We start from the raw sequence: 15,523 nt of genomic DNA, 5'->3' as shown, positions 1-15,523 counted from the left end.
TCCAAACCACAGTGGCGTCACACTGTCCACAAAGGTTAACAATCTTTAATTTGGGGGGGTTGTTTTACTACAGAAGACAGGTTCTGATGCTGCGTGTGGGGGTGAAGGACGCGCGGAGGTGCGGCCCTGCCCCACCACACAACAAATGACTCTGATTCCAGTTCCTGCAAAAAAAAGGACTACTTTTGAATTCTTCCTCTTTTAGCCCATGAATGATGAAGCCGAGGGAAGAGCAGCAGCATTGTGGTATTAATATACATCAGGGGCCAGGGCGGCGCACTACATCAGGAGCATTCGTTATTCTGCTGCGGCAGGACGGCCAAGCGGAGGGAAACCCTGCGAGAACAAAGTCTCTCCAAAAGTTCTCGCTTTAATTCTTCACTGTATAAACGTCTCCAGAATAACTGATGCAAATTACACACAAAAACAATCTTTCTGAGTGCTAACGTTAAAAAAAAAAGAGAAAACGGTGAGTGATGAAGCATTAGCTGAAAGTGAGCCACTTTTTAAAATCAAATTACAGTCTCTTTACTGCGCGGCGCGTTTATTCATCTCCGAGGTGTTTTAACCAGCGGCTGCTCTTCTGACCCGATGGGCCATAAATCTGCTTTCAAAAAAAGATCGAGTGAAAAGGAGATGAGAAGACGGACGATTCTGGCCAACTCTCCAGATTGAAGGATCAATAGCGACAAAAATAAATGGCCGGACTATTTATCACAGTCTGCGGTCGGCACTGTAGCTGAATTCCTGTAATGTATATTTCATACACTTTTATCCCCATTGATTACCTGCCCCGTAGTTTGTAAATTACGTGTATATTGATCGGCTCATCAGCCACTGATGAAGACATCGGGATTGAACCCCAGAGTAAATCTAGAGCGGTTTTCTGACAATATCATGTTATTGTCCAGTAAAGGTTCTTACAATAAAAGGCTGACATGTTGTAAAAGAGTGTAGCATTATTGCTCGTTTAAAAAAAATCTGTACACATCTAACTATTTGGGATTTCTCTAAATTTTAGTGACTTTAAATCACAATTTGAGGGGTCAAAAGGAGCTATTTCTTCAGCCCCGCAAGGTGATTCCAGCAGCTAAAGGCCAACATATTGATTAAAGGTGATAAATCAAACAGTAAGAGATACCAGCAGCACTCAGAAGTGTCATTTATTCTCATTATATGAGCTTTTATGTATATTCCACAGGGAGACGCCAGTCATAGGAAGAGCAAGAGGGCTCTCCTGAATCGGAACAGATAAGCGCCTCGGAGTGGGAGGAGGCCTAGTTTGGATCGATGGCGCCAGATCAATGATCAATAGGTCCAACCAATACTCTTCCTGCTGACGCTCTGGGGTCTGGTTACACAGATGAAAATGGGTGGGCAGGTCCAGGGTGTGATGATGATTTATATCAGTGGGGCAGATGGTTCATTTTGGAGAGAGACTGTTTGATGAACGCCTCTGAAAGTCCCCGCCTGGACAGTGAGTGAGGACTTCCAACGTTTATTCCAACAAACCGGTTTGACTCGAGTTCTGCGGCTACAAATCAGGACTTCTAGGTAGCGGGACAATGGGATCGAGGCGTCGTTACAGAGAGACGGTGAATTTGGCCTCAGAAAAGTGGAAGGCATTCGAAGGAACATTTTATAGTTATATTAGTACCGTTTAAACAAGTGTGTCCTGTTGCAGGTAAAAAGAAACACTGAAGTGGGCAGTTAAATAAAAGATCCAATTAAATCCCAACCGAGAAGAAAATTAACCAATTTCCTGCAGCCACACTGGTGCTATTTTAATGTGGTAGATTCTAAACAGATTATTGTCCAGCTAATGTGTCAGTTTCACCATATCAGCTCTTTTAAAAAAGCCCTTTTTAACAGGAGCACATAAACGCACACCCAGACACACGAAAAGGGGCCCGGTCTCAACCTGTCACTCACCCATGCCTCTCACATCCAAAGGCTAGTGACAACTGTTAAATCGGTGCATGCCACCACCCCCTCCATGGCTAATGCTGTTAGCCATACAGCAGCATCTAAGCTGATGCATCCCATACCTCCAATTACACCCCCACCCCCCCCCCCCCCCCATCTTATGTGAGCAGAGTTGACCAGAAGGGTTCCCGTTTCCTGAAAATGTCAAATTAAGAGGACGGAACCTTCTATTTCAACCCGCCCTTCAGGACTGGATTTCAATGAAAACGAGATCCCTCCCTCCACCTCCAGATCTCACCTTAAGTCACCCCTCGCAACTGTGTCCACCAGGCTCTTAGCCACGGTAAATTGGGTTAACGCTCACTAAGTGTTCCATCGTTAGCGTTGTTAATTGACTACTGCGTGCGATAATTAACAGGGAGCGGACTGCCTACCTCGCTAATCTTATTTAGGTCATTTGCATTTAAAATGGTTTTGATCTCATAAGAAAAAAAGCGTTTGATGGGCAAGCTGAACTGAGCAGCCACTTAACATAAAAGCGGGTGAAATTGCAGGGGTGGGGGGGGGGGGGGGGGTGTATGATGCTGAGTGCAGGATTCAGTCCCTCATCAGCACATTTTGCATAGAAAAGATGCTGCAAAAAATCCCACCAAACAACAACCCAAAAACTGGTTTAACCTAAAAGAAAAAGAAAGCGGAAGCACAGACACCAAAGGCGCGCCGTCCCCAAAAACTTTGCTTCTGCCGCCTCGCTGGTGCGTGGAGGTGGCTGTTGTTGTTGCGCTGTGATACCTGCAGATGAATGCTTCCTTTGTTGGAGCACCTTCTGTCCTATTTTGGCAATGACACGAGTGCTCGGTAGCTACAGGGGAGACACGCGACTGAGCACTCCTCCTGATTCACACAGGCATTAACACAGCACATTAGCTCAGCGGAGGAGTGGGAATGAAAGATGGGCTAACGCCGCTGCCCCAGGCAAAGTGAAGACGTACACTAAAGCCAGCTGCCATCTATTATGGATAGCCGGCGCCGACCCCCACTGTTGGTGTTACGGGGTGACGGTGCTGTCCTTGCCGAGGCTTTGACCTTCCGTCGTGGGGAGAGGGCGGCGGGCAGATTAAAAGTGGACTGGCTCACCGTGCAGTCCAGGCGTGCCCCTGATGTTCTGCCCAGATGGTAACCACGCACACTCTTGAACACACAAGTAAACACACACACACACACACACACATGTTCCACAGCATCCTGGGATGGCAGATGTGGGGTACGGACGCAGCCACTCCTCAGGGCGCCCAGCCTTCAGAGTCTGTACACACTACTGTTACTTTTTCCTCCTGCTTTTCGTACACGGAGCAACATGTGCACACACACACACACACATACACACACACACTCCCCTCAGAGGCCTAACCAACCCTCACCTCCTCCACTCTCCTTGTGAGTGTTTCTCCGTCACTTAATTCTGGCTGTATGTATGTGAATCATCCATCACTCACTCAATCAGTCCATTGAATTTCATTTAGTGCAGTGTTACACAGGGCATGTGATTGATTCACTGGTACCTTTTCACTGAAGCTTGAATGACACACAATGCTGCCTCGGAGACGTTCGCGCACGCACAGACACACGCTTGCACGCTTGTATCGCTCGCTCATACCCTGCTGCGCTGAGTCTCCGTTGCCAGGGGGGGAGAGTTGGGTGCCGACGCTGCCAAAGAAGACCCCCTTTGAGATTGTCTCAAGGTCACCGTGTCCAGCTGGCTGTGCCAACATCTGTTCAGAGTGGCCTAAAGACTGGCATGAAAGAGGCCTGTCGATGCTGCGTGACCTTGGGTCTATCACATGAAGTCCAGAAAAGCGGGATTTTTGTTGTGGGGTTTTTGCGATGTTGTTTACATTTTGATACATTGATGCGTGTCCTTCATTTACAGCTGACAGGTAACATGAACATTGTAGCCCAGAAATGTCAGATGAGCTGTGTGTTGATTCAAAAACAGCCTTAAAGGTTTGTTTTTTATATCGGCTCCTATCAACATATTAACACACATTGCGGTTGAACAATCGACGTCCCAAATACGTATTTTACAATTTGTTTCTGGGACAAATATAACTACTATGTAGTCGCTGGTTTTAAAATCTCGCTTGATGGCAGCAGGAAAGATGACATTTAATCGTCAGTGCATCAGTAAGTGAGGTGTTAGTGGACAGAAAATGATTGACTGATACCAACACTTTCCTTGTTTTAATTCTTCATGGAGGTTGTTTTCTGCCAGCAAGGCAATCGATTTTTCTATCAAATACGAAAACAGGCATTGTGGAAAGGCCACAGAGGTCAGTGTGAATTAGAAGTGTGTGCACGGGCGCGCGCGTGTGTGTGTCCTCCTCCTCCCCTACATCCTTATTGTCACTCCCCAAAGGCCTCTCTGTTAAATTGGCTGACAGATAATAAGATCATACAGGAGAGTACAACCACAGAGACCTTCGTCCCACAATCCAACAGTCTTACTTGCGCCATAACTCCTGCGCTGCATCTCAAACACTGTGAGGATGCACCAAACTCCCAGATTTGCCTTTATATACATATTTGGATTACAAAATCCAATTTTCCCCAAAGCAGCATCCACCTGGTTTACACATCCAACGGGGATTAAAGGCTATACTTTCAGGGTCTAGCATGGGTGTTTTGGGGTTTTTTAACTCACTTTTCGATGGCTGTTAACCACATGGTTAATGAGCGTGTATACGTGTCATCAGCAGCGGATTTTGCTCACGTTTGTATTTCTCATTATCTCACATTCTCTTTGCTAAACTCCCAAACGGGCCAATTCACTTCATCATCTCCGTATCGAGACGCGCAGCTCTGCAATTTCCCGCAACAGCCCTCGATTCCTCCCCACAGCGTGTCCTCGGGCCTTCTGCCCCAGGGGCTCATGGGAAAGGGGTAGTCCCTGGGGCTCCTGTTTCCACAGCCTGAGAGAGAAACACTCCAGAGAGAGAGAGACAGAGAGACAGAGAGGTGGTGGCAGCAGCAGCAGCAGCATTTCTGCGTTTGCTTGATGTCACTAAAATAGAACTATGCATAAGTGAGAAAAGGCATCGTGGGCCTTTGGGGCCCATGAAGTACAAATATTTTAATAACAAACACGTTCACTGTTTGCCTCCTGTAACGACACCTGGGTATTATTTCACATTGAACGCAGAGAGTCGCTGCTGGATTCTGCACGCGTATACAGTGGATGTTTTCTTCTTTTCCTGGAAGTGATTTTCATGTGGAAAGTTTTTCCTGCTGATATGTCCTTTGGAGAACTATCATTAATCAAAAGTCAAAGTCACCTCAGATCTCACATTAGAATAGACCAGTTTAGCTACAGCTGAAATTGCAGCTGACCCCCTTTGCCCTGAGCACTTATTCAAAATCAGCAACATGGCCATAGGGGGCTAAAACAACTAAATTGAGTTGGGTTGCAAGACGCCAGTAAGAGAACGGAGGGGGGAAAACCAAAAGCACTGGTGCCAACTGGGATCTCTGGGGTTTTCTAATGTCCTGATGGGTGACTTACAGCGCTGAAGACCGTGTGCATGACACACTGTAGCCACGGAGAGAAGAACAGCTGGCCTGCTGAAAACAGCAGCTCGACTTTATTAGTGTTTGGGATTTACCTTCACAAATATAGAGGTGTGCTGTAACGCGACAACCATAAAATGCCCCTTTTTGAATTTGCAACTTGTGTTAGAAGATTTTTTTAAAATCTAACTTTAGTTTCAATTAAGTGGATTATATTACATTCTAAATTTTATTAGCTAATACAGGATTATCCGGGCTTCCGATAATTTTAAGCAGTATAAGCGAGAAGTTGCTTCCCTCTTTGTTTCACTTTTGTTAACGTCAACAAGTGATGAAATAACTCACTAATTACACCAATCTTCTTATTTCCCGGAAACATTTAAAAGCAGGGATAAAGGAATACATCTAGGGCTGAAACGAGTATTTTCAGAAACAGAAGTCAATTCTGCAGCCTATCCAAGAGAGGAATGTTTCATATCCATCAATTTGTCATTTGCCGGGCAGAACAACTTAAGCCAAGCGGTCGTTTGGGCTGCAGCGCTGTCCTGATGCAGGAAAAACACACGCGGCTATTTTTAAAACCAGCACACAATAAGAAAACAGACACACACGTCTAAGGGAGGAAAATCCGCACTAATTACACAATTAACACCCCCAATATTTGCAACGTTTGTCTCTATATTTGGAGTGTTTGAGCCTGGTGATTAGAGAAGAGGAAGCAGTTTGGCAGCACAAGTTAGACTCCCCTCTTGGATTTTCATAATGAGCTGTCAGTCATTTCTCAGCGCCCAACAACTTTCATCTGCCCTGATTCCTCCCAACCTCCCCCATTTATCACTCCTCTCTCTCCTCTGCGACACACTCCTCTGACGCCCTGTGTCGTTTATCACGTCCGGTGGAATAGAGTTTCTCCAGCTGTCAATTTAGGAAATGCAGTGACGAGCGAGACCCTCGGGACCCTCGCACTAATCTCAGACTGCAACGTTATGGAAAATGATGAGCATTTGCAGCAGCTAGTTACTCTGGCCTCCGCACGCATGAACCATCACCTCAACTACAAGCAGCAGCAGCAGCAGCAAATCAAATCAGTTTTACAGACCTGAAATATTTGTCGCTACTCTCCTCTTTACCCCGCTGCTCTTTCCTCAGTGGCGTTCGATAAACTGCTACCTGCCCCGGGGGTGTTAATGGTCAGTGCTGCTGTTGCTGTCAGAGTCCGGGGTGAAAAATGCCGGTGTCACGCAGTTGTGCGTCTCGCGAGGAAGAGATATCACAGTCGGTTACATGACAGGTGTGGCGGATGAGCAGCGAGGAGGACCTCAGCTCATCACTCTGCTGACCGGCTAAAGACGCAGCAGAAATGTGCGATCTGTGGTCCTCTATCGGGACGACTGAAGTTTGTAACATACCATAGAACCGGTGCGAGCGAGCCTGGGCGATGTGGTTTCATGTCTTGAGGAATAAGCATCATTTGTATTCATTTGTATTGTGTTTTTCCTCATGTATTGTCCGTGGTTACAGACCATAATACACAAGTCATGTTTCCTGTGCACTGAATGGCACGGTATCGTACAGGCTGTGGAACAGTATCACCGTTGTTCTGTCCGGCGGCCACTTGTAATCACCCTTGTGGTTTCAAAGGTCGAGAGGTCAGAGGTTATGACAGATAGGGACCCTAGGGACCGTCATAAAACACTTGCGACACTTTAGCCCTCGTTTGTCATGCCAGAGCTCGATATCACTCATTCATCTTTGTTAGGAAAGTCTTTCCCTTTAATAGACATCTGACGTCATCCTCCTACGCCGTGGCCGCAGTCTGCCTGCTCTCGGATCACTCCGGGTTTTATTTTTAAGCTTGAAACATTGTTTTTACTGCACAGCCAAAAAAAGAATCCCTGACTTAGCATAGCTTCAAATACATGTGTGTGTGTGTGTGTGCGTGTGTGTGTGTGTGTGTGTCAGCAAGCGTTAGCGCTGCTACCTTTTTCTGCCCGGTGCATACACAAGTTTGAGGTTTTCAAAGTCAAAACTCACGTCCTCGTGCTGGGTGGCAACAGCGGCTGCTCGCCGTCATCCACATCTGCATTGGACCGCCCAGAATTTGCCAGCGCAGAAAGGTACAATCAAGCAGCCCACAAAACAAATGAGATTTCCTTACATTAGGCAAACTGTAATCACATTTCCTATGTTGTCTCTTTTCCCGTGCCGTATCCCGCCACAACTGGAGCCGGAAAACTGGCCGTGCATCCGGGGTGGGGGGGTGAGGGGGTCACGGTGTAGTCCGCAAGGCCTCCCCTAATTTAGCTCTGCATGCAAAGAGAGGCGTTCGCTCCCACTGAGACGTCTCATTTGGTGCGTCTGCAAACAACATTACAGGTGGAAAAGCTTTAGGAGATGTCTTGCAAGCATTAATCCCATTTGTGTCCTAACCCATTTCAAACGTGCATGCCGCTGCACTCATGAAATGAGAGAGACGCTGCGGTGATCAAATGGATGCAACATTTCCAAGGACTTTAGTGGACACACAAAGGAGATGTCATCGCCACAAGATCTGCATTCAGTGAAAAGAAACGCAGCCGGGCTTTTAGAACGTTGAGCCATTGAGAGGCTGATTTGATAACCCGTTTATCTACAAATCTAATACTGCAGAAATTTCTAAAGGCTCTTGGGTGTAAGGTGTAAAAATACAGAACTAACAGGATCAGGAAGGTTTAACTTGTGCAAAATATATATGTTGACAGAAACAGTTGGCCACTTCAAAACAAGTCTCAAAGTATAAAATTAGACAGAAGTAGGAATGAGAGTACCTGTGTATCCCCATAACAATGGTAGTTAGGCTTTACGTGTCCAGAAATCATTTTTAAAGTAATCCAAAAATTACAAATTTGTCAGTCTAGTGGATTTTATTAATGGTGCCTTGTTTTACCAGCAAAATGTAGCTGATAGTACTTTGGATACTTTGCATCTGTAGCATTAAATACATTTGTTAAACAAACCACAGCCGCTTCAAGCACTAGAACTGAAGCAGGATCCCAACGGTTGAGGAGACAGGAATGAAGAAGAGCATTGAGAAGACGTTCTGATTGAATAGATGATGCGCTGCCTGAAGTCAAACACTACCCTCTAGTGGACATCACAACTGTCGGGACGCAAATGAAACCTAATTATTCGGTGCGTATTTCCTTGGTTTTCTCTTGCGTTGCAAATTCATAAAATGACCGAATGTGATCGTCTTAGGCTGCTCTGACCCGACCCGATCCTAAAGAACGCAGAATGTCTTTATGGCAGAAAGACATCACAAGATATGAGCTGATGCTGCAGCCCCGAAACTGATTAGAACCAAGAGCTAATTAATCATTTTGGTTGTCTGTGGTGATTCCTAATGGTGATTCACTCCTGAGTGATTCTGCCCTGCTACAGTGTTGCACACTTATCCTGCCAGTGAAGCAAAACAAGCAAACTGCAGACATTATTCTGGCCTTCTTCCACTGCTTCTAGTTTGAGAACTTAATGGACTAAACAAATAATCAGGAAAATGATCCACAGGCTAATCCATCACAGGCTGCAGCTCTGCACCGCTGTGCTCTCAGCGTTGTACTTTGATTGTCTGACATTAAATACTACAGAATGATATACACCGCCCCGTCCCCATCTCTGCCTCCTCTTAGCATTCTCCTCCTTGGTCACGTCCAATTAGCTATCCCCCAAACACTCTGTCTCATTAGGCCAGCCATAATCCACTCATCGGGCCCTGATTTGGCAAATAAATCACAGAGGTTTTTTTCCCCCGAACTCTTTTCCCTCCTCTCCGCCGCCACTGCAGCTGTCTTTTAAAACTCAGCCTCAGCCTCGTTAACCCTGTCCTGAGTTTCTACGGTGACAATCTCTGCCGCGCGCTCTCATTGGACATGGCAGTCGGCAATTTGCATGCCTGACCATTTCTCTTCATCATTGGGCCTCTTTCTCGCTTTCTCATTCTCCCTCTCCCTCTCTTTCTATGCTAGAAGAATAGAAAATAACTCAGCAACTGACGGCAGACGGCATGCACGTCCTTGTCCTACAAGGTTACGAATCCATTTCATCTGTGCAAGAGGGGAGTGAATTAAAATAAATGATGGCTGGACATTTATTGCATTCTGGGGGTGAAGGAGGGATTGGGGAGGAGAGGCACGAGTTGCGGAGTGAGACTTGTGTCTCATACTGAAGCAGACTGGCAGACGGGTTGATAGTGACTGGCATACAGTACAGAGAACGAAGGCAACATGAAGCCAATGGAATCATTTAGCGCAGACGAGTTTGTCTCCGGGCAGAATCCCGGTGCAGGACCATGAAACTATTGACGTATAATTTCTCTGAATTGTCCTCTGTTTCACTTGGGTCTAACATAGGTTTATTTTTGGCACTTTCTATCGTTCTGCTGCATCAACAAGCGTGTACAAGATGTGTTTAGGTCCAGCCTGAGTGTGGGGAAAAGGGGTTTTCAGAAACAGGAATGGCCGCTGGGACAGTGGAGGGTCAAGAAAAGGAACGGCTGACTGGTAGAGGTCTGGATTTTAACTGCTTTGAGTTAAATAACAGTAAATAATGAAAATGCTTTCATCCTTGGGCGTTGATTGACCTTTGACCTTCGGGTGATCCTCGAGTTCAACAAATGAACAGCGAGATTAATCAAAGCTGCACAATTATTAATATTATTAGTCATGGTTTTTAGCCTCTTCAGTGCTTATTTGCATTTATTTTTCACCCATTAATTTCAGTTAATACCAATAGTTGATTTTCTGTATAATTAATAGCTGGTCACCGGGGCTTGTTTTTGAACACTGCTATAGAAATAAAATCACGACGTTTCACAGAGCGGCCACAGGCACCGAATCCTCCGAAGCGTCTGTTTAACACGGTCACTCCTCCAGTCCATTTCCTCCGGACATTTAACGCAATTTATAGTATTTCCAACCTTGGAGCCATTTCAAATTAAGTACTTTGATATTGTAAAAAGGACAAGATAGTATTTATGGATGTCATTGGAGAAGCGCATTGCATCACTCCAAAATGCTGTGTGTTGGCGCGTTCCTGAAATACATCTTTGGACCCAGAGGATCTCCAGCTAAGTGACTTTTTTTCCTGTTGACCACAAGGCTATCAATATGTCTGCCTCCTGACACTGGCCGATCTCTCTCTGGGCTCTGAGGCCGGAGTCCGAATGCTGACAACTGCTCCCTGCACAACTCCGCTGGACCCCATCCAGGACACTCCATTATAATACAGTTATTTTTAGACAAGCCGACGCAAATAAATATTTATAGTTGTTTGCAGGTCAGAGATCTCCATCAACAGCGGGGTGGATCACGGTGAAGGGAGCACAGCGAGAGAGGTGTGGAGGGTTAAAAAAAGTGTTATGAATGATTTTAAAGACAAAGTGTGTTGCGGATTCTGATAAATGTGTAGGTTCCAGCCCCAAATATTAACATTGAAACTGGCAATTGTTCAAGAGTACAGAAATAACGGACCTCCATCGGTCCAGTTGTGCTGATTTTAAACTTCATTTTAGATAAAGAATTGCTGATGAAGACAAAATAGTGACTGAATGGTAACGTTTAATGTGTTTTTTTCCAACCAGCTTTAGGACAGAATGAAGGAACGTAGGATTCATTGTTCATCCGGCAAAGATTTCTAAAACATGCAAACTCCACATAAAGCCCAGAGCGGGAATCAAACTCAGAACCTTCATGCTAAGTGGTTCAGTCCAGTTGATCTCTAGGAAATGGGAGCGGAGATATGATGTACAACAGCAATAAGCACTTTTTTGGGGACCGCAGGAGCCAGTGTGGTGGCACAGATACCCCAGCTGCTTAAACTTGTCACCATTGAGCATCAGCAGCTTGACGGCTGCGGCGGACAGATCAGATGGAACGGCCACATCGACCCCACGGCCTCTGATGCAGTGGCGGTGCTTTACGGCGTGGCGAAGCGAAAGCCCGTTCCCCTTACCTTGACCTCCCATCAGCCCTTCCTCCGCTGCCTCCAGCTCTCTGGGCTGACCTCGTCCTCTCGGGGCCTCCGGCCTCGCCTCCGACGGTTGAGTTATTACCATAATTACCCGAAAGGTGTCGGAGGAAGCAGCCACATGGCAGAGGCCGCTAATGTTTAACAGAATATTTGGGTGTTTTATTGACTTTAACTCAACAGGGGGGCAGGATGATAAGAGAAATCACTCATGTGAGAAATGACGAGCGGCCAGAGCTCACGTGTCATATTTCCCCAGGACAAGCTGTAAATATTCCCATAGAGGAGGACTTGGATAAGGGTGACTATGACCGGAAAATGCACTTTAAACAAAGATTAAATCCATAAAAAGTCCTTCCTATCCTGCCATAGTAAACTTTAGACATGAGTAAAGATGTTTTCTTCACAGGGAACAGAAGGGTTCAGTTTGAGGGGAATTCCATTTCTTTTTTGATTTCACTGTAATGTTTCTTCAGAATGACTTATGTAGACCTTTCTCTAAACTGTATGTTTTTCTGAAGCCTCAGAAATCTGTTGGATCAAACAGCAGCTGCTCCTAAAAACAGGATGGGGTCATAAAAGTTGCCTTGTCAAAACAGGAAAATTCACCGGGAACCGAACTATACTTTAAAAGAAATCTTCTCTCTTCCACAGTCATGTCTGTAATGGCACATCTAAGGAGCCAGGAGGCCATGCATATTCAAACAGAGGAGCCCAGGCTGCCATACGCAGGGCACCGGGGCCATTGGCCTTGGGCCAGCAATTCACAGGAAGACAAAGATTTTGTACAGTCAGCACACATTTCTATTAGCATCTGTATTTACACATAAAGGCCCATTCAAACACACACAGAGGAAAATAGAAACACACACTCACACGTGCCCCCTTAAGGTCAAGGCATTAGCATTCCGATATGTTCAATATTCAGGCTTTGCCGGTCCTATACAGCTTCCCGTCAAACCCGTCCAAGATGGCACTTAACCGCATGTGCCCGTGTCTTATTATGCAGACCCATCTGTGTGGGGTCAAAGGTCGTGGCAGGGCCTGGCAGGGGCTACAGGTGAGCAGATGAGAACAGTAGGGGTTCGGTTTAATTTAGATAAGCGCTACAGGATGCAGAGCGACGCTGTACCCAGAAAGGACGGGATGAACTTTTCACACTGTGCCTCAGACTCATCGTTCCAGTGGGTGGAGAAAGAAAAACAAAAACCAATCAAAGAAAACCCTCCTTTTTCTTTCGGAGGTTTGTTCTGCACTGACAAACAACAGATATGTATACTCACAGGGTTGTGTCACCAAGTCTGTCATTACTGCCATCAGATCCCAACACACAGCAAACACTCAACAAAAATGACTGTAGTGGTGTGTGTGTGTGTGTGTGTATGTAGCGGTGTGAAAGAGAAAATCCCTAATCTGGCATGGATTTACTTCCCGTCTAGACGGCGCATGTGAGCGGAAGCCAACATGCTTCTGTGTGTGTGCATGTTTGTGCGTGTTGATGCATTAAATTATGGTCCATCCGGATTTTGTCTCTGAGTGTAGACCCTAGGTTATGTCTTTAAGAGAGAGAGAGTGTTACGCACTCTCATTCCTCCAAACCAGAAGGCTGACATTAACCTTTGGCCTTCCGGACCTACTGTCGGATGTGTGTTTTTAACTGGACAAATCCCAGTAAAGCTCATGTTTTCACTGTTTCGACGGTTTGTGACCTGTGCCAGCACAGTTGTGATTCCGGCCAATTTCCTCATTATCCAACTTGCAGTACTTACGGGAATACCGAAGCGGGGGTGGTGGTGTGTGGAAGGGTAAGGTTGGAGGAAAGTGGAAAAAGGCCTGATGTGATTTTCTCTTAAACTCCATATGAAAACAAGCGAGACAGAAAGACTCTTTTCCCATATTCCATGATCCTTCATCAGCGAAACGGTCGATAAAGCAGTTCAGTTTGAGCAGTTTAGTCTAGAAAACCTGGCATAAAATCTGCTACCCAACACGTTTAGTCACTGTTTAAAAGGGCTGAATCATCACAGCCACATCACAATTGTACATTAACAATCTCGACACACTTTATTGAACTTTCTCCCATCTGTCGCACACAAAGTGCCAAAAAAAAGTGTGTTTAGCTCAGCTTAGCTTTGACAGCATCAGACAGAGGTGTGAATCAACATCACGCTTGTCGCTATTTCATATTCATGCAGGGGCCCAATGACACTTTGTCCTCTGCCTTCTAAAAGGGCCCTAACTCAGCAGATCAGCACCTCTTCAGACTTAGATGGAAAGTGAACAGTCGTCACCTCTGTGACATCCCACAACATTGGAGCCTGCTCGCCAAAAAACATGGCGGTCGTAGAGCCAGGTATTTCAAACAAATAAATAAATAATGACAGGATGGTTTTAGATAATAAAGTAAACAGTTTGAGTCCGACAAAATGAAAAGTGAGCCGCCAGCTGGTGAAACAATGTCAAGAAGTTGATTTTAAAAACTTTATGTCCAGGCCAGCCAGAGGCGTGATTAGGAATAGTCCATGCCCCCCCCCCCCAAAAGGCCATCACCTGTTGACAAATGAGCCACATAACAGTCTTGTAGAAGTTTATATTTTCCCCCAATGTCACCGCAGACATTGTGTTGTGGGTAGATGAATCCAGAAAGTTAATAAATTAGTTAATAAATTAGGTTTGTTTCGATTTGGCGGCAAAGATTTATTATGAGTTGCGCCTCGGCACGCGGTGAATGGAGGAGATTGTGAAAGGAGAAAAATAAGGGCAAATATCAGTTTTAGTCAATAAACACTTTTGGTAACAATCCAAAAACTGACCGACACATTTAGCCACCGTAATTTTAGAGCTTGCTCAGTGCGCCACACCTGACAGGTTCTTCCAGTTAGCCTTTAGCAAGGCCAGTGCCTCAATAGCCCACTAGGCTAACAGCCATCAAAACACAGCCAGACCCAACAAAAGTGACAAACTCTTTAAGTCATCGTCTAGCCAGCGTGGAATTCCTTTCATATACATGTATCGCAGGAGTCAATGACTAACACAGATGGTGGACAAGTCCAATGAATCACCGGGTTCGATGTAGCCCTGACATACACATCATTGTCTCCGCTGCTGAGGGTTTTAGGGGTCTCCTGTTATCGTCTGTACCCAGCCGACTCCCCACCGGATGACTCAGAGGCTTGTTACCCCAGATGAGGCAGACTTTACTGGGCTGGCTTGCCCTCGCTATTGCGGGGAAATCTGGCAGGCCGACACGCAGCATTTTGGGGTTTCTCTGTCTAGTCAGCGCAACCCTGCGCCGGGCCCTGTGGTTGGATGGGAAATATGATGACGTCTCTGAAACGATGGAGGAATGCTTGTAGACTTTGAGAGGAAGTTACATTTAATCTTAAAGCGACTACCCCAAAAAGTAGAAGTCAGCAGAAATGTAACCAACATCACTGGGCCGGGGGGAGGGGGGCATGTCTTTTTTAGGACGGCTGCCCCGGCATGTGTTTTTATTTTCATCATCTGGTCTTTGAATGCATTCCTTTTCTGTGTGCTGCACTAGACGGAGAGATTGCCGGGGAATGAGTCACTGGAGCCCCGACCCAGCAGTGAGGTAATCACTGGAGGACGCTGGGAGTGAAAGGCGGACTTTGATGGCGGTGATGTCTGGGATCGTGTCTAGGAATCCCCAGACGGTTTCACACAGTGCGTGCACGTCTGGTGGACCGTGCGCCCACACATACTGTGCGCTCCAGACAAATTTGATAAAGATGTTTACATGCAGAATCTCTCCAGAGCGGCCGGAAATGGACTTCCGTCTCTGTAGAGAGGTTGGAAGTGATTCTGAGCAGGAGGATTAAGAAAACGGCAGTTCAAACGTTCATGTTGGGGTTCTGGGTTTGACACGAACGTGCAGCAGCTATTGTTTGTTGAGCAGCATCACCTGCTGGCTTAATGGAGAACTGCCAACATCAGGATCACCGTCCAAGAATGAGTCAGAACTGGCCAGCGCGCAGGAGAGTGCATGTTAACTGCAGAATAGCACGGT

This window comes from Takifugu rubripes, chromosome 16, assembly GCF_901000725.2.
Source record: "Takifugu rubripes chromosome 16, fTakRub1.2, whole genome shotgun sequence".
In the NCBI taxonomy this organism is placed as follows: Eukaryota; Metazoa; Chordata; class Actinopteri; order Tetraodontiformes; family Tetraodontidae; genus Takifugu; species Takifugu rubripes.
This window is presented reverse-complemented; position numbering follows the sequence as displayed.